This window comes from Dermacentor variabilis, chromosome 7 (assembly GCF_050947875.1).
Source record: "Dermacentor variabilis isolate Ectoservices chromosome 7, ASM5094787v1, whole genome shotgun sequence".
In the NCBI taxonomy this organism is placed as follows: domain Eukaryota; kingdom Metazoa; phylum Arthropoda; class Arachnida; order Ixodida; family Ixodidae; genus Dermacentor; species Dermacentor variabilis.
In genome coordinates, this window is record NC_134574.1 from 45,087,004 (window position 1) to 45,111,529 (window position 24,526).

A 24,526-nucleotide genomic window follows, 5' to 3' on the forward strand; every position below is an offset into this window, starting at 1 on the left:
CAAGAATTTTAAAGAATTTGCAAGTTATAAAAAACTAGACGCACAAAGTCTAAAAACTAACAGCTCTGCATCAAGAGCAGATATCGCAGTGCTGTAAACTGCATCCATTAGATCATTCAAAGCAGGCAAATTCTATATGTCAATTTATATCTTACATACATTAGCTACACTGTGTACAAGGGTTCTGCAAAAGCTGTATTTTCACATTGCTGAATTTTTTCAGATTCATGTGTAACATATCAATTTTGTCCGCCTTAGATATATTATCAGATGCAATTCACAGAATTGCAGTATCATTTTTTTCTTGCTGAGTTCCAGAGTAGTGAACTTTATGGTTTCATTTTCTGAAAATTTTCTACTTTTGCCAATATTTAATAAAAGAGTCACGACTTAAATCAAAAATTCGAAACCAACAGTCACGTGACTAAGTTTTTCCTTTAAATGCAACAAACTTCACCAAATTTGATGCAGTGGTTACCGAGAAAAATGAATTAGCCTTTTACATGTATCTATTTAGAGCACCCGAGCTAAAGATTCCTCTTAAGCCCAGAGCTCTGGATTAATTTTGAAAACCCATGGCTTGTTAATGTGCTCTTAAAGCTAAATAAATAAGCAATTCTGCACTCCTCAAAAGTGGAATGTGGATTCGGAATCTGGAAATGAGACCTGCAATCTCGTGTCCCAAACCCAGTCCGATAACCTGTATTGGCTATCAGATTATGAAATAGACCCCATACACTGATAAAACAGATAGCCAGTATCGGTCTATGATACAACGGACCTGATACACAGAGAGCCTGTGTTGGTCTGTTAGCTTACAAGTGTATTGGTGTAAGTAGGACCACTGTGTACCAAAGTGGTTTGTTCTACAAAGGTGCATTAATTGTTTATTTTGTCTTGTCTTGCAATGTGCACACAATGATTAGGTTTCGCACTGCTTTCATTGATATAGTCAACTTGCACGCAGTGACATCCACTAATGCACACTGCAACATGAACAAACACTGATCTGCATTGTGCAAGATCTGCCTGTTTTGCTTGTTGCACTCTACGTTTTGCCCGTCTTTTTTTTTTTACTCCCCCAATGAATTTTGTAAACCTTTTACTGCGAAATTGCCTGACCTCGCCATGAAATGACTACAAGGTTTATAGGCCTTGTCAAACTTGTCCTGGTGCATCTTTTCTCACAGCCCTCCCATCTGTAGTGTGTACAAGGTGGTAAATAAATAATGAACGAATGGCCCTCAATTCCATTAGCATAAATGAGGAAGAAATAAAGTAATTCTTAGATCTCTGTTTTGCCAAACCATAAGTTGGAATATACAGAATGAAACATCAGGCTCAGATCTAAGTTGTTGGATGGCTGCTATGATTTAACAGCTGAATGCCTTTCTGCACAAATAAAACATTTTACAATTTGTTTCATTTCAGGTTATGTGCATAATACCATAAAAAGCTATAATTGTACTATGTTTACACAAGAAAGTCCTGAAAGGTTTCTAGAATTTTTGTGGTAAACAACAGGGTTTGCCATTGCAACATAAATACGTAATGCAAATTGTCTACACTTTTTTTACAAACACAACACATCAAATACCAGCAGTCAGTATTTCCTATACAGAAAAATTGCTGAAGTATACAGCATACAAATGACCAAAGTCCTCTTTTATTGAATAGTTATGCAGAAAATACAGTCTACCCCAGATATATCGAACCCACATATGAGGAATTATTGTATATATCGAACAGCTGTAAAATTCCCTTGAAAATCCCATGCAAATGTATAGGGCTGGTGCATGCGTATATGGAATTCTCGTTCACGAGCATATTCAATATATTGAACGCAACAGCATGCCGGAGACCTCAAAGTGCACAAAGTCTTCTGGTACCAGGAGGTGCAAAAAAGAATCACACGGGGGGAAAGCGTAGAAAAACACGCTTTTTCCAGTGACTCTAAAGCGCATGGGAAAGCAACGCCACCTAGAGGAAAGCCTAGGTGGCGTTGAGCGAAGGGGGGAAGGAGGTGAAGCGTCACAGTGACCGATGGGCTTGTGCCTCACCCGTGTTCACGAAGTGGAACATCACTGTAACCTTTTTTTTTTCTTTCACGCTTCTTGCACGCCTCATGTATGCAGCCAGCTGAGCCCCATAAAGCTGTTCTGCTAGCCCGCATGCTACCTCGAACGTCCACATTCCTTCTTTCCGATTTTCGCGGAGTCATTATGCAGCAGTATGGAAAGCACAGGGCTTTCGCACCTCAACAGTCTTGACAAGCTCGAGATGAGCATCTTCAACTTTATTTCAAGGAAACAAATCAGGATCAACATTTTTTTTTTGCACAAAAATAAAGCGTGCTTGCTTTTTTTTTTTTCCAGAGTTGCGTGCAGTAACTTTGCAGCCTTTGGATACACCAATCTGTAAGCCACTATTTGTCTCAGGGCCTATTATTTTATATATAAAATTACCTACATATCGAACGTTTTTGTAATCCCTTTCAGATTCGATATATCCGGGTTGAACTGTATTGGCTTTTGTATGCACTGAGCAAAAGTCACTTATAATAAATGTTTACGTCCTTGCATACTTGTCTAACTATATATACTGATTTTAGAAATTTTGCATATATTCATGTTACCGTGCATTTCGTACTAGACAATCAGAATTAGTCTTGTCAAGTATCGAATGTGCACAATGTATATCTAGTAGTATGCCTCATACAGTCAACTCTAGTCAATTCAAACACACTGGAAAGCCCCAGCAAAAATCTATACATTGCTATGAAAGGAAAACTGGTTTAGTTTGAATTCAAGAGCATGTTGCGTTGGTCACGGAGTAAGACATATAGGAGGTGAAACTCCTGTCAGCGCGAGCGAGCGCAGGTGACCAGATAAAGTCACAATTGTTGCATGCGTCGACGCTACCGTATACAGTGGCGGCACGACGCGGCGCGTCGTAGAAGCCGCAGCGGAAAAAAAAAAAAAAAAAAAAGCAGCGCCCGGCAGGCGGCTCGGCGGCTCCGTCAGCTCCGGCCACTCCGTGGTAGAAGTCAGGCGCGCGCGACCGAACGGGAGCAACACGCTCAACCGGTTGCCCTGGCAACCGAAACGGCGGTAATTTCTTCCCATGCCGCCAGGAGCCGCCAGCATGAAAACATATCCACGGGCTTGTGACCTTTACTGGTCGCCGCAAACAGCGGAGTTTCCACTCCTAAATATTTCTTGCTCCGTGGCGTTGGTTAACTGGAGCCCCACCAGCACACATTCATTTGCATAGAGGTTACTAACAGCTCGAAAACAAAAGAAATCCACAAGATTGTGCTTTTGCTTCCCTAGCCATGAAGTTGTTTAATTCAAATTAATTTTTATCTTTCAGTAACCGACGCTCCTTCTGCCCATGAAGGCATCCGTTCCTGCTTATTTCACGCCATGTCACGCGGAGGCGGCTTCAAGAGCAAGAAAGAAAAAGATATTACAGACTACATCAAACTAAAAAGATTTAGGTTCATTAATTTGGTGCCATTTCTTAATCTGACCACATCATCCAATTGTGCAATGGCCAAATTAATGAGACAACTGTGCGCATTTCTTTGTATGTATGCGCAATTTGTGTCGCTGAAATGCTACATGGAGCAAGAGCACTTCTAAACAGCATGTCTTCAGCTGTTTGCTTTAATCTGTCTTGTACACAGGAGAAAGAATAAGCTTCTATTTGAAAAGAAAAACAGAGAAGCCATAATGCATAAGCCAACATAGGCAGCGTTGCAATTAAAACCCAGACAACATTTCGTTTTTTGGTTTCTGGAGGTCTCTGCATTCCCTTTTCATCATCACTGATGTTCAGCAGAACAACAAAAAGCATAAGGTAGGTTTGTCGGCCATACTTGAGCTCCGAGTCATTCACTTCATTTTTCGTGGTGCCATTTTTGAAGAGTGGAACAGAATGCTGCTGACATAAGTACATTGTTTATATTCTTCTAGCGACTGCCTTTTCACCATCTAACCGCTGTTACAAGGTCATTGCTCGGTGCAAAGCATGCATAAATGCATCGAAGCTTTCCAGAAAATGTCACCATGTTCTCTGGTCGTGAGAGTTTATCTGTTTTCATCGCCTTCTGCATGCTATCTGTCTTAAGTTTTCACTTCTGTGTGACGTGTGAGCAGCACTCACTTGTTATTACAGCTAGCACAACAGGCCCACTGTTATCAGGTTATTGCATGGATAAGGCAATTTACCAAATTACCACGACAACTACTGTCCATGTCACCAATACCTCCACTACTGCAGGTATATTGCGCATCCTTTAAAGCACAAAAGTATGCCAGAGCAAATTCGCTTTCTCTTTCAAGCATCGCCGTCCATTGACACCTACCTACATGCCTTTAATGGCATGTCACAATGTAATCATAAGTCTAACTTTATTCACAGTAACATACCAATTACTATGAATTAATTTGACTGCTTGAAATTTTGTGGTTTTGGTCCAATCTGAAGCTTTGGAATAATTCAATGGAAGGGCATGAAATTTCACAAAACAGAGGCAAACGCAATACCGCTGCATCCAGCATGGCGCACAATGGGAACAACTCATAGCACAAACTTCTACTTAATTGTTGATGGTAAGAAATTTCTTAAAGTTAGATTTATACGGTCCATAGCATTTGCACTGCAATATGAAACTGTTCTCGTTAAGCCGTAATGTTTATTCTACACTTCAATATGGTCACACCAATACCAACAGTACATGGGAAGCTCTAGAACACAGCTTCGTACCTTTAATGAATTCACTAGCAAAGCTGCCAGACGTGCTGCTTGAAAGTCAAACTACGGTACAGAAAGTGCCATTAGTAGAGGGCTTTGGGTTAATTTTGACCACCTGGGGTTCTTTTAACGTGTAACTAAGCCTAAGTACATGAGCATTATTGTTATTTCGATAGCAATTATAGGGACACTAAAGGCCCGTTTACACCATTGGCACCGCCACCGTCGTGCTCTCCAGGTACCAATGGTACCCAAAAGGTACTCAGAAGTGGAATACCACAGCCCAAGCAGCTGAAGTGGGTCCAGCTGCTTCAAATTGTCACGGGTATAAAACTATTTACACAATGTATTTATAAGAGATACATAAACAGCAGCTGAGAATCCCGAGAGGCTGTTCACCGTCGTGGACACTGTCCTCTTTTCCCACCGTAACACGACCCCCGGCAAAAAAAAAAGCACCGTCCCAGTGCTTCAGATGGGGCCATCAGTAAGGGCATAGTAAGCCTTAAGCCGAGAGACGTGTATGACGTCGCATGATGTGGAACCAGGTGCCATGACAGAGGTTACGGAGATTATCTTGTAAGCGACATTGGTCCCTTGATGTAGAGCGCGATAAGGGCCTTTGTAGCATGGAAGCAGTCTCTCGGAGAGGCCCACTCGGCAGCAAGGGGACCAAAGTAGTACGGGAGAGCCTGGAGAAAAGTATGTTTCAGGATGACGGCGATTGTAAGCGTGCCATTGAGTTTCCTGCTATGCCAACAAACGAGTACGGGCAAGCTGGCATGCATGGTCAGTGTGGGCGATAGCATCGCGGGCGTACTCGGTCCTCGAATCCCGTACCAAGGGGAGGGAAGTGTCGAATGCTAATACAGGGTCACGATCGAAGAGAAAGTAAAAGGGGCAATACCCAAGAGTATAGTGGTGTGACGAATTATAGGCGAACCTGACATAAGGCTGCACCACATCCCAGTCCATGTGGTTGTGTGAAATGTATTTCGATGACGACGAAGTGGCAACAATATGAAGAAACCAAAATATTTAAGCCAGCAAAACACTGGCCTATGAGAAGGTTCGAGATTTCAAGACTGCTTTCCTTATTTTTATTCTTTATTTTGTAAATTTCAACAACTTCCCAAAATATGGCGCTAGCTGTCCATTTCTGCATGAGAATATTTAACTGACATCATTGTAAATGTATGATGGGAGCATGAAGCATCACGTTAGCTAGTCATCTCTGAAGCCTGTATGAGTGGAAGGAATTGCAGATTTTTTTTTTTTTTTTCAAAAGTCAAGACAACATGAAACGTGGTCGACATTTCGCCAATTCTAAACCAATGTAAGAAGAGGGGAAGTCCTGAGGCATCTCTGATAAAAAACAATTTACAAAGCAACCCTTGTGGGTCAATGCTTCAGTGCTACAAAATTTTCGCACCCAAAAAGCTTCTCATGTGATCAAAGTGTACCAAAACATAAACTGAAGAAAAGGTCTTCTATTTGTCAATATGCACAAAAGTCATGCTGTTGCAATTTATTTATCTTCAAAAAGAAAAAGTTGTATTTCGATGGCACAGTCTCACACCTTGTGCTCTTCGCAACAAGCGCACAGTACACAAGGCACTTTCTATGGGTGCGGAATGCACTAGCGAATGGATAATTGCTCAACCAAGATAAATTGGATTAAGAACCCCAACATTCATAACAGTCGTTCTCTGAGTGTACCTAGATAAAAGTTCAGTGAACATACGAAATCTAAAGATGGGAAAGGAACCTATAAATACTCAGATTGATACAATTGTATGTGGAAGAAAAACCTGAAGGAAAGAAATCTCGCCCAGCTCTTAGGACTTGGAAACAAAATAGCGGTGAATCGGAGAATTCAGGGCCCCGAGTCTTAGTTTGACCACTATCTCATTGATTTACAATGACCACAACTTAACATCTTACTCACCCTGAACGCACTTTAAAGCGAACTGCAACAAAATTTCCCTCTGGTTAAATTTGTTACAAGTAGCGCATACTATTGAAACAAGTTCATACGTAAATTCAACGACACCTAAGCACTATATGCGTGCACCTTGTGGCTAGCGAATGCGATGCAAATCCCAGCATGTTGTAGCCTCCAAGATTTTTCTATGCACTGCAAGCGCCAAATAATCTCAGAGATCACACTGAGGAATAGCACTGGTTCATAAAATTCTGGGTTCTGAGTCACTTCAGGCAAGTACTAATGGTGGCATTTTTTTTTTTCACTTTTGGTATTAAAAAGATCTATTTTTGCTAACTTTCTGTGATGCAACCTGTCATATTCAAACATAACATTTTGTATGAAGACTGCTCTATATCTTCATTATCTGAAACTAGGGTTCTTATGCATTCAGAAAATTTCATTGCAGCTGGCCTTTAGTATCCAATGTATTACAACACCAAGTGGTACTGAAGCTAATGTACTGCCCCCTGAATGCAAGGTAGCCTGTATTCTTGTGCAAGCCGTGCAATCTGGAGCACAAGGCCTCACACACTGCTGTTTTTGAATAGTACAAGATTGAAAAAAAAAATAATGTTTTGCTTCATCCCTGTCCTTTAACAGCACGTCTAAAATCTCTGCCAGAAACTGTAGTTGGCCACGAGCAATCCAAACAAATGTGCCTTGCCCTCTCTTTATCTCATCGTAAGGTGCAAAAACGCTCTCCTCGCAAGCAGTGTTGTCGCTGATAAGCGGAGTCTCTGGAGACTTGCTGACAGTGGCCCTTGCAGCTCTACTTGGCACCAACACTTCCCATTTATCAGTGAAAAGCGAGACACCCAGAAAAAGAAACTTGCAGTCAGAAGCTGCTTGTTGTGCTATCATTGCACATCATATATCTGCACGGAGATAAGTAAGCAAGTTTTGTCCTTTCATCTTGTAACAGTAAGAAGAGGGAAGCGCAGTCAGTCTATGGCCAAGAAAGCGCCAATACAGCTTCAAAGACGCTACTCTTGCAGATCAACAACCTAACTGCTGTGTTGTTTATGTGGGGGAACTGAAGAAACTATACTCCATTTCAAGCTAAGCAGGCAACAATGTGGAAATTGCACAAGTAGTCCAATCATAGAAGTCTGACCATGCATTTTATAGTACAGTAGTTTTCAATCTCTGACACTTTCTACAGAAGAGCTACTTAAGGTTACATGAAATCATACACTACTATTTGTGCACCTTCGTACTTCCAGTATGCAACACGCTATATTTGCAGTCAACGTGCAAGTTCTGTGTAGAGCGGTGTTTCTGTAACCAGCCATGCTGGTTGAAGGAATGTGTCACACTGTTCGTTCAATGATAAACAGGTTCATATCTGTCATGCCTACCACATAATCATGTTCATATTGACACGTGTACTTCTTTATCTTTATACCTAACAAATGTCATCGCACAGTGCAGGACGTGCCTGCATGTAAAAGAAATTTCTGGAATGTTATTGATGGTTCCATCCGCTGTCTTTCTCCGCAACTTGTGTAATCTGATTGCATGTACACGCGACGTGAATAGTGTAGAACTTTGTGGAAGACGCGGACCCCAGCGGTTACTCTCGAACATTTGACGACCAATCTCTAAAAGCCGACACGCTTGACCCGCTGATCAGATTTTCGATGATCGCCGACTGTGTTCGCTGCTATCGTTGTGCTTTAAGTGTAGCCTGTCTTTGTGGGCACAGGTACGCCCAATAAAAGCTAGTTTTGTTTTTCACAGTATTGCTACTGTGTTTTTTAACGTCACTAACACATGACAAATATAATAATAATAACTACATTAAAGTATGAGATTTAATGTTACATTGAATTACGTGACACACACCTTTACTTTCCTTTCATATATGATACGTTATTTTTTAATCATGAATGCGAGCAGGGATAGCAGTCTTTCTAGCCTACATAGCTTTGCCTGCTGTGTATGAAACAAATGATAGGTGAGCCTTAAGTGTTAATGCAAGATTTATGTCCTTGTATATGAGATGTTCTGCCAGTAACAATCTTCTGCAATATATTTGCCTCAGTCCATAATGGAATACCTTAAATATCACCCGATACATTGCGAGAGCCACTAGAAAGTGAAACAATGCATGATCTCATATGCAAAAGCATAGACTGTCCCCAGAAAAATGTTGAAGGTAGAAAGGCACTGCCTCTGGTTGAACAGCATGACATTTCTGTGCACACTGCTCAAGGTGCATCAAATCTTGCTATTCTTGAAGAATATCCAATGAGGAATAATCGCATGCACCACCAACCTGTCCTTCCTTCATCAACAGTGTGTTAATTATCAATTATGACTGAAAATACATTTTACACAGTCCCTTTGGATTATGGATTTTCTCATCAAATTGCAATTTCTGTAAAATTGAAAAGCACAGGTGTGGAGTTACACGAAGACTTATTACCTTTAAAGATGGTCAAATTCCATACTCGCAGAGTGGAAATCGTCAGAAAGCTATGGAGGCAGAGCGAGTGCAAGCACGTAACGCTTCCAAAGAAAATTGCCACATTCTCCTCCCCGTTCGTTTAAGCTGGGCAAGAGAAAACATAACGATTTTCTTTACTACAGCAAACTAAGGCAACATACACCACTGGGTGCTAAATTTCACCTATTTTCCTGCTTTTCACTTCAGTGTTATGGAAATTGCGAAATTTTCTCATGTGGAAACTGAACTGAATCAGTATCTGTTCCAAGAAAGTGAAAATGCTATCAGACTACTAGACGCAGTAACACGAGGGCAGAAGCTTTGCCTCTGTATTCTTCTCTTCAGTGCCACATAAAGATGTCGGCAAGTAAGTTCGATTAGAAGTTACGCCTTTTTCGTCCATCATCAATCCACTCAATGCCTCCATAGTTCCTTCATGCATGCAAGCAGGGCACCTCAATATGCTAGTAGCATGCTTCGCTTTAATAAGCCTTGACAAAGGCTATTTTAAACAGTCTGCACATTTCTTCACTGGAAATTATCCTACTTTCATTTTAAACAAAACAAAGCAGGCAGAGCCTTTCCAACAAAAGAAACTGTCAACATGTCACTTTGTGGTTGAAACATAATTATTTTCAATTGCGAGAGCCTCGGGTATGTGAACGCTTAGCAAACTTTATTATTTATCTAAGTTGGTAGAATATGACGAGCTAAGGTATGCAGAAACAACGTATTCAATGTGTTGACAATTTGAAAGGGGTCGTTATGTTCAGTCCAAGAAGGTTAAAGGAAGGTGAAAACTCTCTGTGGCATCTGCGAGAGATAAACACTGATAGGCAGATAACTTTTATAGTATATTCCTTCCTGGAAGTTAATCTGGTTATCTTCACAAAATTAAACCACCACATGAGCTTGCACAGGTAGAAATACATGACGGCAGCACGTGCAATATGCAACAGCAGTGAACTTTCTCCACTGCTCAACTAAGCCTTTTTGCTATTTTATCCTCCTCAGGTATTGGGTGTGGCTGTTACATAGGCCTAATACCTCTGTCACAAGGCACGTGCAATGTCATTCACAGTAAATGACATTCATACCGAATGTCATTGCAGTCTTGCATTCCCTGTCTATACGGGTATAGAAAATAGCATTCACAATTGATGGCGATGTTTATCGGCACCTTGTGCACGCAGGCACTTGGTAATCGACATGTATACTTTCAGGTTGCGCTTCGCCCTGCACAAATCGGTGAGGTGGTCTTCCCACACTTTCAGCAGCATGCGCGTCTCATCGTCGGTCTGGTGCACTTTCTGCTTCTCATTCTCTGCTGACGAAGCTGCAGAGTTGGCTTCTGTGGTTGGTGGATAGGCTTTAGCGCGGCACCACTTTGAAAACAATATGCAGAAATGTAAAAAAAACAGACGAGCGTTTCTAAACATGGTCAACATGAGGTGTTAGTGGGTGCTAGTATGGCACTCACTAGTGTGTTGTCCAGCGGCGAAAACGTGCCTCTTTTTGCGATGACAGCGGGGGCTGCTGGAGCATGCCGGTCTATTTAAGCGCTATCTGTTGCTGCAGCCTGGAGTCATTGATGGCAAGAGGAAAAACAAGGTGCTACACAGGGCCTCCAGGATTAGCCGTTACGGTTGTCGCGGAGTTGTCATGCATGTACTCGCGGACCTCGCTGATTCCTTGGTGTGGTTTTTCATGCCGCATTCGCACATTCTTTATGTGCGCGGCAAGCTATGAGTTTGTAGATGTTGTGTGTGCGTGTGTGCGTGTGTGTGTGTGTGTGCGTGCACGCGCGCACGCGCGCGCGCGTGCGTGCATGTGCACATTGAGTTCCTGCATAACGATCAGAACAACTCCAGGCTGCTTCAGATCACGCACATTGAGAAGATTGGTTGTATTCTTGCCCTTCGGCACCCTTTTGTGGAACGAAATATGTAAACGATGGTGGCTGCATTCGTCACAGAGCACTGTCTTTTTTTTCTTTGTCATTGAAACCTGGCGACTGCTTTTCTGGCTGATGCAACATGAAAGGAATCCCGTACAACCCACTAGGCCCAGTGCAGGTGCTCCTCCCAGCCTTCTCATCCTCATGCGTTTCGAAATACTAAAAACATACATATGCATGCTTACCAAACAGAAGGAGCAGACGAGCATTTATTTGTCTTCTGCAACTGAAACACTGAGCAGACGATGAGGAGCACTGCATGATCTGTGGTTGGAAACATGCAAGCTCATATGGCGTTATTGATTTATCCTAACAGTTTGTATTATGTATCTTTTGCAAAATATAATAATTTCAATTGTGTTTTGAGAGCGGTTTAGTTTATAAATGCAGACAGTTTTGCACAACATGTTTAAGTTTCGTGCGCTTGGGGCACGACAGTCTATCGCAGCGCCGACCTGGTGGCGTAATCGCAGAGGCGTCTCTGGTTCTCCTATTGTTTTGCTATATGGACGACACACTGCCCCATTCCAGTACACCCTAGTGCTAGCGTCCAGTCGGAGACTGGGAACAAGAATATAGCTGCACATACCCCTTCAAAAATCATGCTGCACGTCATGAAAATACTGAAAAGTTCATAACAGCTATAATGACAACCTTCACACTGATTACATTTCGTTTTAACTTATCAGTTTCGTAATTTTTTGCCAAGCCCCTGTTGTGGAGATTACACAAGTCTCACTTGCACAAGTTCGGGAAACTCATTCAACGTGTGAATGCCATTAGCTGTGAATGTCATTCCCTATGCCCATGTAGAAGCAACAAAAATGGCATTAAGATGTAGCCTCATTCACTGCGAATGACATTACAGGTGCTGTATGACAGGGGTATAACACAGTATACTGATGCAAGAGCAAAACATGCTTTTCTACAAGATAGCGCGATGGAACTTACACGAAGATAGCACTACATTTTCTTTTCGTCTGTAAGTGCAAATAAGAAAACTCCTGCCCCAATAGTGATACCAAAGGTACTTAATTAACCATGCCTATTGTTAGCAGGAGAGATAATGAGAGAACAAAGCTTCAGCGGTGATTAGCAATAAAATGCAGCTACAGCTTTGACCTCTTTTATGCAATGAGATATAGGCAGCACAAGAAGCCCAAAATCCGCAACAGGGGCCTGAGAATGTGCCTACTGGCAATATACTTGTTTGTATCTAAACAGGCTGCAGGTCATATTAAAAACTGCAAGTACTATTTCCTATACTGCACCCATACAGGCAGGAAGGAATTGAACGTAATGAGAGATGGAATGGTAAATAATAGGCGCAAGCTGAAGAAACAAACATGATAGTATGAATTACAGAGTAAGCACAGGTAAGGGATATTCTTGATGGAATGAAGATGAAGAAATGCTGTTGTTCAGGTTGCATTACACACAATCAATGGCCTATAAGAGAAATGGGTGCCAGGGAGAGGATATGAAATCAATCCATTCTATTATCTCAATAGACCAATTCTTATTTGCTTTACACAATATATGACTTGCCTCAACTACACTTCCTGTTAATCTCAACTAGAACATCATCTGCCTGTGTTGGCAATGACTGCATAGTTCCCTTTTCAGGAATAATGGTATGCTACTGTTCACAACCTTACAGTGCCCGTTATACATGCTCCAACCAATTTTTATTTGAATTATTTTTTTTGTCATGATTTGAATCCTCTGCAATGACTTCACCTAGGTAGATGCACTGCAGCACAAATTTGAGAGACATAACGACAGCGCGTTAGGTACGGCAGCTCAGAGGGAAGAAGCATGCAGAGCAAGTATTGCTTCAAGACACTCGCAACCGGTCACAAGCTCTAGCTCCCGTGCCAGGCCAATCAAGATAGCCTCACAAACTTTCCCTAACATATAAGCCTTGCAATTCTTCTACAGTATCCCTTTGTGACCAATGGTTGCGACACCAGCTGAGACCCGTTGCAAGTTGCAGCTTAGATCAAAATGAATCTTCATGCCATGGCAGATCTCATGAGAGAAGTGTACACTTCTAGTGTGTTAAGCGTGAAGTTCAGTAAAAAAAGACGAGATGGGCAGTAATTCTGTATGAGCTACCATCTCTTGCAGTGACTACATAGTCGCACTTTGTCTCTATGAGGCTACATGCCATCTTGCAGCAGTCACAGCAGGTCTCGGACACACAATAATGCAAGCATATTACAGATTACCTAAACTTAGTTGGGAAGAGTTAAGATAACAATGGTAGGAAGCACAACGAGCTAACAGCTACTGATGACCGTCATTTGTGCATTTTGCAAAAATGCACTCGCAGAATCCAATGTGTGACGTTATACAAGCATCAATTTCAAATGGAAAGTTCGTCCACTTCACGTCCAGAAATCCACTTCTCCAGAAAAGCCACGTGAACTTTTTATCCTGTTTTCACAGGCCTTCCTGTGCCATGCTTTAACTTTGAATCACACTCCAAGTATGTGCTTAATTATTACCAGATACGACAATCGTCTTTCACGGCTGTCTGCGTGGAAAGCTGCCACTTGGAATGGACGGGCCCATGTGTTTCCAGTGACAGCTACTGCAGCAATGATTACGGACAGCACCTTCTACTTAAGTTCGGTCCGATATCGAGCCATCCCGTGGGCACGGCGAGGTCTCCAGAATGAAACTGCCTGAACTTTTTATCATGTTTTCATAGGTTAGTAAGCATGGCAAAAGCATTAGGAGTGTTCATCATTTTTGCTGTGCCCTGCAGTGTGTGCTAATTTAGTGCTGGAGTGTCATTTCATTGTTGTTATTGATGCTTGCCAGGGATTTTGAGCCAAACCCTGGGCCTGAAACTGTTGAGCAAATGTTTATTCAACTTATGAAAGGGCAGGAAGCACTAATGGAAGATAACAGGCAAGTTAAAGAAAATCGGTGTTCTCTTTCTAAACAGCTGGAAAAAGTCATTGAAAAGATGCAACAACTAGAGAACACTTTAACGAATATGCACAAAAATGAAGAACGAATGGACACATTGGTGCAGGAAATGGGGGCACTATGCGCTCACAGCAAAATAATATAATAGAGTTGGAAGATCGGAGCCACTGAAGTAATCTTCTTGTATTCGGAATGCCCGAAACTGTTAGTGAAACAACTCATGATCTCCAGAAATCTCCAGTGCTCCAGAAATGGACAGACACACAATTCAAATATGTTAAAGAACATTTACCTTGAAGAAAAAAAAGTAATGAAAGAAAACAAACAGCAAACTACCCTGACACACTATAAACACTATACACACACGAGACACTCCAAAAACTAGCTATATACATAAAAAACAAACAAGCCCTCAACTATGTATTATTCCTCTGCTCGACTAACCAATGCGACGTCACAAGCAAACGAACATTCTGACCGTCGCCAGTCGTGTCGGACTCCGGCCCAGTGTGGCTAAGGATTTTGGCAAAGGATTTGGGAGCGATGAAGTGAGACCTGCGTGGCACCGGACGCAGTCTGGGCCATTGTAGGCCACTGTGCCACTGACGTGGCCAGTAGATTGCTTTCGTGGCATGAGACAGCAACTGGTTACGGCAGCGTGGGGTTGGACCGGGGCCGCAGAACACAGCCACGGCGACACAGTCGAGGCTCAGAAGCTGGAGTTGTCGCTGGCCAACTCACAAACGTCCCCCTCTAGTCCGTGGTCCCCGAAGCTGCTGCCTCCCATCTCCAGAGCACAGCTGGGGATGCCACTGTCTTGTTTCTCGACCACGTCAGCAATGCCAGCTCATCTCCGCCTGCCATCGCCTTTTTCTTAATTTCTTCTTCTTTCGCGCTTCACATGCTTCTCGCCTGCGGGTACCTTCTCCGTTTCGTTGACTGGCGTCTTCGTCTTTTTCACAGTCATACAGGTCTTGATGATGACTCATGACAATCACAAGAAAGAAGTGCTGACAATCACAAAAAGAAAGCACATACTTGGAGTGTGATCCAAAGTTAAAGCATGGCACAGGAAGGCCTGTGAAAACAGGATAAAAAGTTCACGTGGCTTTTCTGGAGACTTCGCGTGCAACCTCACATTGTTGTCATACCACCATCGTCACTGTGTCGTCATCATGCATCTGTTGTCATACTGTCAACGTGATGTTGCTTCCTTTCATAGTCATTATACAAACATTATTTATTTATTTATTTATTTATTTGGTCATACTGTTAACCCTTCAATGAGGGTCGTAACAGGGAGGGAAGAAGAACATATACATTTCATGAGTACTTCAATGAGCAATCATGAATCAGAATTCAAAATTTGTACACCAGTTCTCAAAAACATATTGACACCCAGCTCAAATTGTTGCACGTCCGCACTCTCCATAACATCACTTGGCAGTTTGTTCCATAGTTCAATTACATCAGGAAAAAAGGAATACCGATATACATCCGTACGTGTGTTAATAGGTTGTAGTACCCTGCTATGGTTTTTTTGTGAACCACGTTTTAGAGGCGCTTTCACATATTTTTCTTTATTTATTTTTAATGCCCCTTGCATTATCTGGATAAAAAGTTTGAGTCGATGTCTTATTCTTCTCATTTCCAGCATTTCTAATTCACATTGCTGTATCATCTCTGTAACCGAGTCAGTATGGCGATACTTCGAGGATATAAAGCTTGCTGAAATCCGCTGAATCCTTTCCACCTTCTTTTTTAAGCATTTTTGGTGAGGGCTCCACACAGCATTCGCATATTCCAGAACTGGTCGTATAAACGTTTTGTAGACGACCAATTTAATTTCTTTAGTCGCATCTGGAAGCTTTCTCCTAAGAAAGAAGAGCTTTTGGTAAGCCTTCGAACAGATATTCTCAGTGTGAATACGCCAGTCTAGATTATGCGTCACTGTCACCCCTAAATATCGGAAACTCTGTGCCTCGACCAAGGCATTTTCTCCTATATTATATTCAAATCTGATAATGTTCTGTTTTTTACTTACGTGAGTGTATGTAGACTTTTTATAATTAATCACCATGCCCCAACTTTGGCCCCACGAGTTTAATGATTGTAGGCATCTGTTTAGCTTAATCTGATCTTCCGCGCAGGTTACACGGGTGTAAACTAAACAATCATCGGCAAATAGTTTAATTTTTACAGGCAGATCAACATTAGAAGGAATATCATTAATATACAATAAAAACAATAGCGGACCTAAAACAGACCCCTGCGGCACTCCAGACACAACTTCACACTTCCCCGATTCTGACCCTTTGATAACGATTTCTTGAATATGCCTGAATCCACAATACTACATTTTCACTAATTCCTAGGCTTCTCAATTTGGAAAGCAGTTTATGATGTGCAACTTTATCAAATGCCTTCGCAAAATCTATACATACAACTTCTATCTGTTGGCATTCATCTATAGCTTTACAAAGGTCATGTACAGTTTCGATTAACTGTGTCACTGTCAAAAAGCCAGATCGGAAACCATGCTGAACTGGGCATAATAAATCGTTTTTTTCTAAAAAAATACAGAATATGTCTAGCTATTGCATGCTCTAGGACTTTACAGCACACAGAAGTGAGCGAGACTGGTCTATAGTTGTTTGCACATAGCCTACTGCCACCTTTAAATATCGGAACGACGGTGGCATCGCGTCAGTCCTGAGGTACTGAATGATCCCGCAAAGATTTTTTGAATAAAAGGTGCAAATAATACGACATCCATTCAGCGTACCGTTGAAGAAATTCCGTCAATATTTCATCTGGGCCACACGATTTTTTTGCATCCAACGTAAGCAAATGTTGGAACACGCCCTCCCTTGTAATGCGTAGGTCTTCCATTGGGCATTGTATTGCGCAGACTAAAGGATCATTTTCACTATCACATCTATCCTTGGTGAAAACTGATTGGAAGAACTGATTAAGTACGTTTGCAATATCTTTCTTTTCTGGCACGACTACGTCGCCATCCTCTATCTGTTCTATTTCATCCTTTCTATCTTTGAAATATCGCCAAAACTTTTGTGCGGAGCATTTGAGGAACTTTGTAAGCGTTTTATTGAAGAATGTTTTCTTAGACTCCACCAATGCAGATTTCAGCATTTGTTTGGTTATTGAAAGTTCTGTTGCACTGCTTTTTTTTCTTCCTTAATCTTTTTATCTTAAGCATAAGATGTATGATGTTCCTAGTAATCCATGGATTTCTTTGCTTTGATTTCTTTATACGTGTGGGGACAAAATGATCTATGCAGTATTTGATTGTGCCTTTAAGTCGGTCCCATAGTTCTTCCACACTTTCCCGGTTGGATGCTATTTCAAATTCATTAAACTTTTCTTCCAAAACGTCTAGGATAGACGTGTCATTTGCACGGCCATAATCCTTAACATACATCACGACATATGCTTGCTTACAGATTCTTGTGTGCAGCGGTACATTCAAGCAAACCATCTTATGATCTGACAAACCATTCTCAACTGATACAGTATAGTCAGGTATTCTATTGGATATGAAAACCACGTCCAACAATGACTGGGACTTTGATGTAACTCTTGTGAAGTCTTTAACTAATTGCTTTAACTAATCACTCAACTTTAACTAATCATTCAACTTTCGTCATGCTGACCTCACCATACTGCCTTCATTGTTCCTATTGATGTCAATCCTTCCTCATTCCATCATAACTTTGCTGTCGTCATTGAATCGTGATTATGTTACTCTTGTCATACCATCGTCGTCAGACAGTCGCAATCATGCGCCCGTTGTTGTCGTGGTCATGTGATTGTGTCACCCCAGCTTCCAAATTAGACTCTCGTCATGCCATTGTCGGCGTACAGTCTTCGTGATAGAGTCATTAATTACAAATTACTTTTGTGGGCTTTACATGCCACAACCATAATCAAATTAGGAGGCAAATTGCAGTGGGGTACCGTGGATTAATTTCAACCACCTGAGCTTCTTTAATGCACACCCTATGCATGATACACGGACATTTTTACATTTCGGCGCCGTGCAAATGTAGCCATCATGGCTGGTATTTGATCCTGCCACCACATGCTTAGCAGCGCTAGATTGAAACTGCTAAGCAACCATGGCGGGTCATACAGCCGTCATCGCGCCGTAGTCGTCATACACTCATGATCAACCCAGTATCTTCATACTGTTATCACCATTATGTCATCATGCATTGGTCATTATACCAATGATGCTCGTCATGATGCCATCCCAATGGTTCTATTGTCGTAATTCTTACTTCAACATTCGACTTTCGCTATGCCACCGTTGTCACACAGGCTTCATTACACCATTTTCGTCCTTGTCCCACTGTTGTTTTACCATCGTCATCACTTCAGTAATGTCATCCCAATGTCATCATACTGCCTTCATGGATCCACCAGCATTTCTTCTTTGTCATTCTATTGTGATCATGCTGTTATCATTGTTATTATAATGCCGTTATGTCAGCGTCGTCAGACAGTCAATATTGTCGCGAGAGGAAAAGGCCAGCTGTCAGTTCCAAGCGAACGGTCGTTTACTGTTCGATTCTGCAGCAGCTACCACACACACTTCTTCATCATCGGCTTCCAGCATTACTAGCGCGTGGCATTAACCCTCCCTCCCCAAAAAAGAAAAGAGACTACTTCTCGATGATACTACACAAAAGTTTGGCCAAAGCACATGGTAGAGTTTCGGCAACTTCGAAAATACATTTGGATGGGGAAAATGCACATAAGACGAGGAGTAAGAAAGATGGACAACATGCAACATTTCGTAGTCCTTGTCTTAAGTGCTGTTTCCCCTTCCAAATGAAATGCAAGCAATCCTTTAAGTGCCAATCTGACCTTTGAGCAAAGAGTGTCTAGTACAGACTAGCTGAAGTTGGAGTACACACACAATTCTGCAAGTGAGGCAAAAGCCACAAGTCAGGCACGAGTGACAGCTGCACTTATGTGCGGAGGAAATGGTAAACAACAGTGCTCTTCTGTCAGGTTAGGCCGCAGTTTTATGTGGGGAGCTGTTTTTGAAGAGTGTCTTCCACTTGGCCCTGTCAATCAACCACATTCTTCTAAAGTTGTGGCGCAGAGACTTTCCTTGACATCTTGCCACCCCTTGATTGATTAATGGGATTTAGTCTCAAATGAGAGACAGGCACTCCAATAGTACCCGTAGCTTGAGATAAATTTCAACGCCTAGGTTTCTTAAAAGTGCACCTCATGGGTATTCTTGCATTCTGCCTCCACTCATTTGCGGCCACCAAAGCCAAGAATTTAACTCATGACCTAGAGCGTGTTGGAAATAAAGGAGCCATTGGATTCGTAAAAGTGCGCAAAACACCGAAGATGTGGAAAATTACAGTGCACTCCTTATCAGCACTGGTTTGTAGCAAAGATGATGAAAGTCAATCAAAAGCCGGCATAATATTAGCCTTAGTGAAGCACCTGACTAACACATGGCATTCCTTGTGAACACATGCTTTGTGATCGTACAACACACGATTCTTTAAGTAGCGGTCTACACCTGTGATTCCCTTTAGATTTTGAGCTTGCAAAAAGCACCGTCACTCTCTTAAGTAGATGTGCATTCAAACGGCATATACAAAGCATGGCTTGCATCTCATCAAGAGGGTCTCACCTGCTCACACCTGTGGCCATTTTCGTTTCAACTAATTAAGACAGAGGCTACACATACGTTGTTATGATGTATTCCTTGCAAAAGCTCAATTTGCAATCAATGGCCATAACTAGCTTGACCGTTTCTTTTTTTTTAAGCTATTAATAACAAATGAGTCAACTCTGAAAGTATGAATCAAGACACTACACCGATTGCATATTTTATTTGAGCATGCTGAATTAGGATCTATATGAAATATTTTGCTTGTTTTGAGGTTATGTGCCTGTTCAACAGGTTTCAGCTTGTGACCCAGCTTTTGATGTTCTTGAATGAAACTCAGTAAACATCCATAAATAGAAAAGAAACTTGGGCTCAGTCAGTGCAAGGTTTTATTTAACAAAACTGCTAAATCTGAGAAGCACTAAGTACCTTACTTAGTGTTTCTGATTTAGCACTGTCTTGTAAAATAAGGAAAGAAGCGAAATAAGTTCAGTTGGATGACAATACAGATTGCAATATTACACACGAAACTTTCATAGCTGACAACCCCATGCAACTTGCACACTGCGAGTTTCCAATGGCACACCAAATCCAGCACTCGATCCTTAGCTCAACCAAAGGTTGGTTACCGCAGGTTTTATTACTTGAAGTATTTCAAAGGCATGGTTCACTGGATGGGCCTTGATCATGCATGTAACCTGCGGCACTGCACTTGTAACAGTTGTGGTGGACCTACACATGCAGCATAAGAAGCCTATTTGCATTGGGGAGCTTCCCAAGTGTCTTAATTGTTTAGGATGACTGCACCAACACAGACAGTTGCAGCCACCTTGCTTGCACTTTTCTTGCATGATGACATTACTCGTCAACAAGGGGAAAGTAGGCAGCATAGCGAATAACAACTTGACGAGCTTCACCCGAATGCCCCCTACTGACAGGAATCAGAATCTAAGTGCCACGAAAAGCATTCACCGCGGAAAGGTGCTTAATTGACAGGACGAAAAAAACAAACGAATAAAGGGAAAGTGGAGGCCTCTACGCGAGGTACGACCATTCGCTAATGCGGGCATTTGCAGGGCTCCGCAAATGTGTCCAATACGTGGCTTTGTATGGCTCAACGGCGGTCACGAAGAGCACTAAGCGCGTTTTTCCCGCGCAGCTTATCCCGTGCGGCATTCATTAAATGCCCGCATTCATACATGCAGCGAAGGGGGGCAGGGGGAATCAGCCGAGAGCCGCAACGTTTACCGCATACCATACATACGCCGAGCGCTACGCTCAATGAAACATTCGCGCTAGCAGGAAGAAAAACAGCAGCCAACCGCGCTGGCGGCTCAAGGCGACGCACGGGAAGGCGTCCGAATGACATAGTGACCTTAGGTTGCATACGAATGGACTGCATTAACAGTTTCAGGGAACCTGCATACGGGCACGTGACCAGACATACTTCGCTGGCTGCGTCCGCACGACTGGCTGACCGCACCGGACCGGTGTCATCACTACGATGTCGAGAAAACGACCGGGCTCACGCTCGGATTATACTGCATCTGTACTGGGGTGCTTGAAACCTTGAGCGGTGTCCCGCGCGGGCATCGGTTAGGTGTTCCCCATTTTGTATTTGTAAGCTGCAAAATCCGAAACAAGCGCCCACGCGCAATAGCATCCAGCGTCGCCGAGCTCCGACACCCGTTTGGCGCCCGCTTGACATAGTTCCGAAATATATGAGTGGACTGGAGGTAGCTAGGTTCGTACCCCAGATTCATTCTTTGCATCTGTGTGGCCACATATTCTAGCTTTAGCGGCGAAAAAAAACTTGGACCGCTTAGAAAAAATTGGAGGACGCTTAAGCTTCGCCTTCAAGAGTGGAACGCGACAGCGTTCCCGTCGACCCGCCAAGGGGTGTAAGACAATGGGCTACGGCGCCCCGACTACGCGCCCCGCATCGGACGCGGTGAGCGTCGAGCAACGCAGCGTTCGGCGCGACAACGAAATGTGCGCCTGAGCAAGCGACGGACGCCTGAGCCTTAGAAACAGCTCGTATCTAAGGCAACACCGCGTTCACTAGAGGCGCTTTTGTACCGCTTTGAAGCATCGAACTCGTGGCTCAGTGGTAACGTCTCCGTCTCACACTCCGGAGACCCTGGTTCGATTCCCACCCAGCCCGTCTTGGAAGTTCGTTTTTATTTATGAAGTGCCTGCCGTGATTTATCGCTCACGGCCAACGCCGCGGACGCCGACACCGACACCGACGCCGACGACACCGGCTTTTCTGCGACACGAGCTCCTTAACGCTATCGCGTTAAAAAGCGCTACGTTACAGCCCGATTATGTGCCTGGGATCACATAAATCGCGCGACCCCACACAACGCATTTTACCCAGACGACTCCTGGGCGGTGCTGTCAGCGGCACGCGTGCACGATTATGAAACAACCGAGGCAGCAGCCAGGCACCACTGCAGTCAAAAACGCGCCTGGCCACCGCGGCAAGCAACGGCGAGGTGGTGGGATCATGACCACCTTCGAGGGAAGGAAGAAAGAAAAACGGGCACGCACGCGCTTCAAAGAAAAGCGTGCCTTTCGAAACTCGCCGCCGGGGCATGGGTGCGAGCGAGCGAGAAAGCGTGCGAACTGCCTGGGCGGTGGTGGTCGTTGCAAACGTGTGAGCGCGGGCGACTATGCACAGTGCGCGCACAACACGCACGCATGCAGATTCACCGACCCGCAGGAGGGTTCGCCCACACATCGCAGCAACTTTCTCCGAGCGGGAAACACAACGAGACGTTCTGTGCCACAACGGCTGCAGTGTTTGACTCCGCGCGGCACTGGCTTCTTTTCGTTTGCGAAAGGCGCGTCACACAGACCCGCCGGCTTCGACATTCCGCGCCGGCCCACGTAGTATACGCGCGCCAACGAACACGCCTAGCCTGTCTCTCGCCGTTCGCGAACGAAAACTCGCTGCGACAAAGAAAAGACAATTTGCGGCGAGTGTTCAAGCACGTGTAGCGGCCTAAGAATGAACGAATGCTGCTACGTACGTCTCGACCATCAAAGCTAGGAATGCGTCCTTGGTTCCGTAAAAACGAAACGCGCGGCTCCCAAGCACTCCTCCCAGCGCGACATAATGGACCAACGGCGAGGACGGAGGTGATGGCGGGGGGGGGGGGGGGGGGGACGTCAGCTCTTTTGTCGTCGTACACTGCCGTGCTACGTTATTTCTTTATTTTTCTCGCTCTTTCAAGATGGACACAAAAAGAAGTCTCTCCCACCGCTCCAGAGCAGTATATAGTGGGAAGAGCGGCGGAGGGGGCCGCAAAGTAATAAAAGAAGGAAAGCAAAGTAAAAAGGAACCAGCGGGACCGGAAATACCAGGCAGGCTCGTGAAGCGTACAGCAGCGGCCTGCGCGAGGCGATGGACAGGCACATATCACGCGCTGCCACAGCGGCGACGCTTGTGTGCGAGCAGCAGCCAACGCGACGGCACACGCACACGTTTCCGATAAACAGCACGCGAACAGCGTAAAGGCAGACATAATTAACAAATAAATAAAAGCGGAGAAGCCGAAAGGTGAGAAGTCCTCCGGGCGGGCGCGAGTGACTCACGTACGATGCGGCGACTTTCGCCGCGGGGCAAGAGCGCGTTGAGAGGTCGCGCTGCAGCGACGGCTTGTTCTAACACGCGCGTGCTTGCAGATTCGCAAGGCACGTAGCGGGGTACTAACTGCACTGCAAAATCCTGCAAGCGCCCGCCGCCGCAGGCTCACGAAGAGGCGCGGCCCCGCGCTAGAAAACTCACCGTGTCGATTCCTCCCGGGCAGTCGCCGCTAGTTGATCGAGAAGAACAAATAAACTTGAGATGATGCAGAGCACAACGCACCACTACGCACAGTGATCACAGAGCACCGCCTTTGTTGACGCGTCGTCGCGGCTCCACCGGGAGAACACATGCGCGCTCACTACTTGGCTTCACTTGGCAAGAGCCGTCCCACGAACACCGCTACCAGTCAACGCCGGCCGCGCACTTTCACCGAACCAACCACGCTCGGTAGTTACCGGCGATGTCGAAGGCGGCGACGGGCGCGTCGTCCGCGGCTGCTCAGCGCCCGAAAGAGGCAAAATCCACGTTTCCGACGAAGCGACGACACTGGCGAGTCCATCTGTGGGTCGCCATCACGGACGAACGCGCTGGCTGGCCTGTGCTGTTCTGCTATTTTGATTCTTTCCCTCCTCTCTCTTCCTTCGTTCACTCCGACCGCTGCCTGTATTTAGAGGTTTTCTTTTCGCTCGTCCTCTCCACTCGGCTGCTGGAGCACAGGCTGGGCTTCAATGCACTTGCTTCAATGAGTTGCGGCGGCAGCGGCACCCATCGGCGGTCACGTGAAACTCTCTCTCCCGCTCATTTTCCTGGGTTGGCCCGGTTTGTTTTGCTCCACTGCCTGCGATCGCCGAACAGCGTGACAGCAGCAACTGCAGCATAGTGCAGTCAGTAGTGCTGCGTGTGCTTACAGTGCAAGTGAGCGCATTACAGACAAAAAGCCCCTTCAGCGTAACGCTGTTTCGAAAACGCACCGTACCCAGCCTGCGGTGGCGGTGTTTTTCGCTAAAACAGCAACAAATTACGGAGCGAAAAGGTCACGCACATGGAACCGCTTCTGCGTATTTCTGCGGCGGCAGTGGCGCCGCCGTTTGGTACTGTGCGCAAACGCTTTGTGGATGATTCCAGGTCAACAGGTGGCGCTTGAATAGCGGGAAGTTCGAAAGACGGGAGTTCCAACGCGG

The 24,526-nt window shown here is 44.2% G+C and overlaps 1 protein-coding gene and 1 long non-coding RNA gene across 4 annotated transcripts in view; one reads left to right on the plus strand and one right to left on the minus strand.

The window, feature by feature from the left end:
* Positions 1-24,391, minus strand: part of LOC142587416 (signal-induced proliferation-associated 1-like protein 2) — a 194,338-nt gene extending 169,947 nt beyond the window's left edge. For 2 of the 3 annotated variants that reach the window (XM_075698427.1, XM_075698424.1), the window contains exon 1: positions 23,544-24,391. The gene's annotated coding sequence lies outside the window, so the exon portion shown is untranslated. The remainder of the gene's footprint in view (positions 1-23,543) is intronic. The other variant, XM_075698426.1, reaches the window with a different exon arrangement.
* Positions 3,793-24,526, plus strand: part of LOC142587417 (uncharacterized) — a 30,397-nt gene continuing 9,663 nt past the window's right edge. The window contains exons 1-2 of the long non-coding RNA XR_012829527.1: positions 3,793-3,861; positions 10,418-10,442. This is a non-coding gene — a long non-coding RNA (uncharacterized LOC142587417). The remainder of the gene's footprint in view (positions 3,862-10,417; positions 10,443-24,526) is intronic.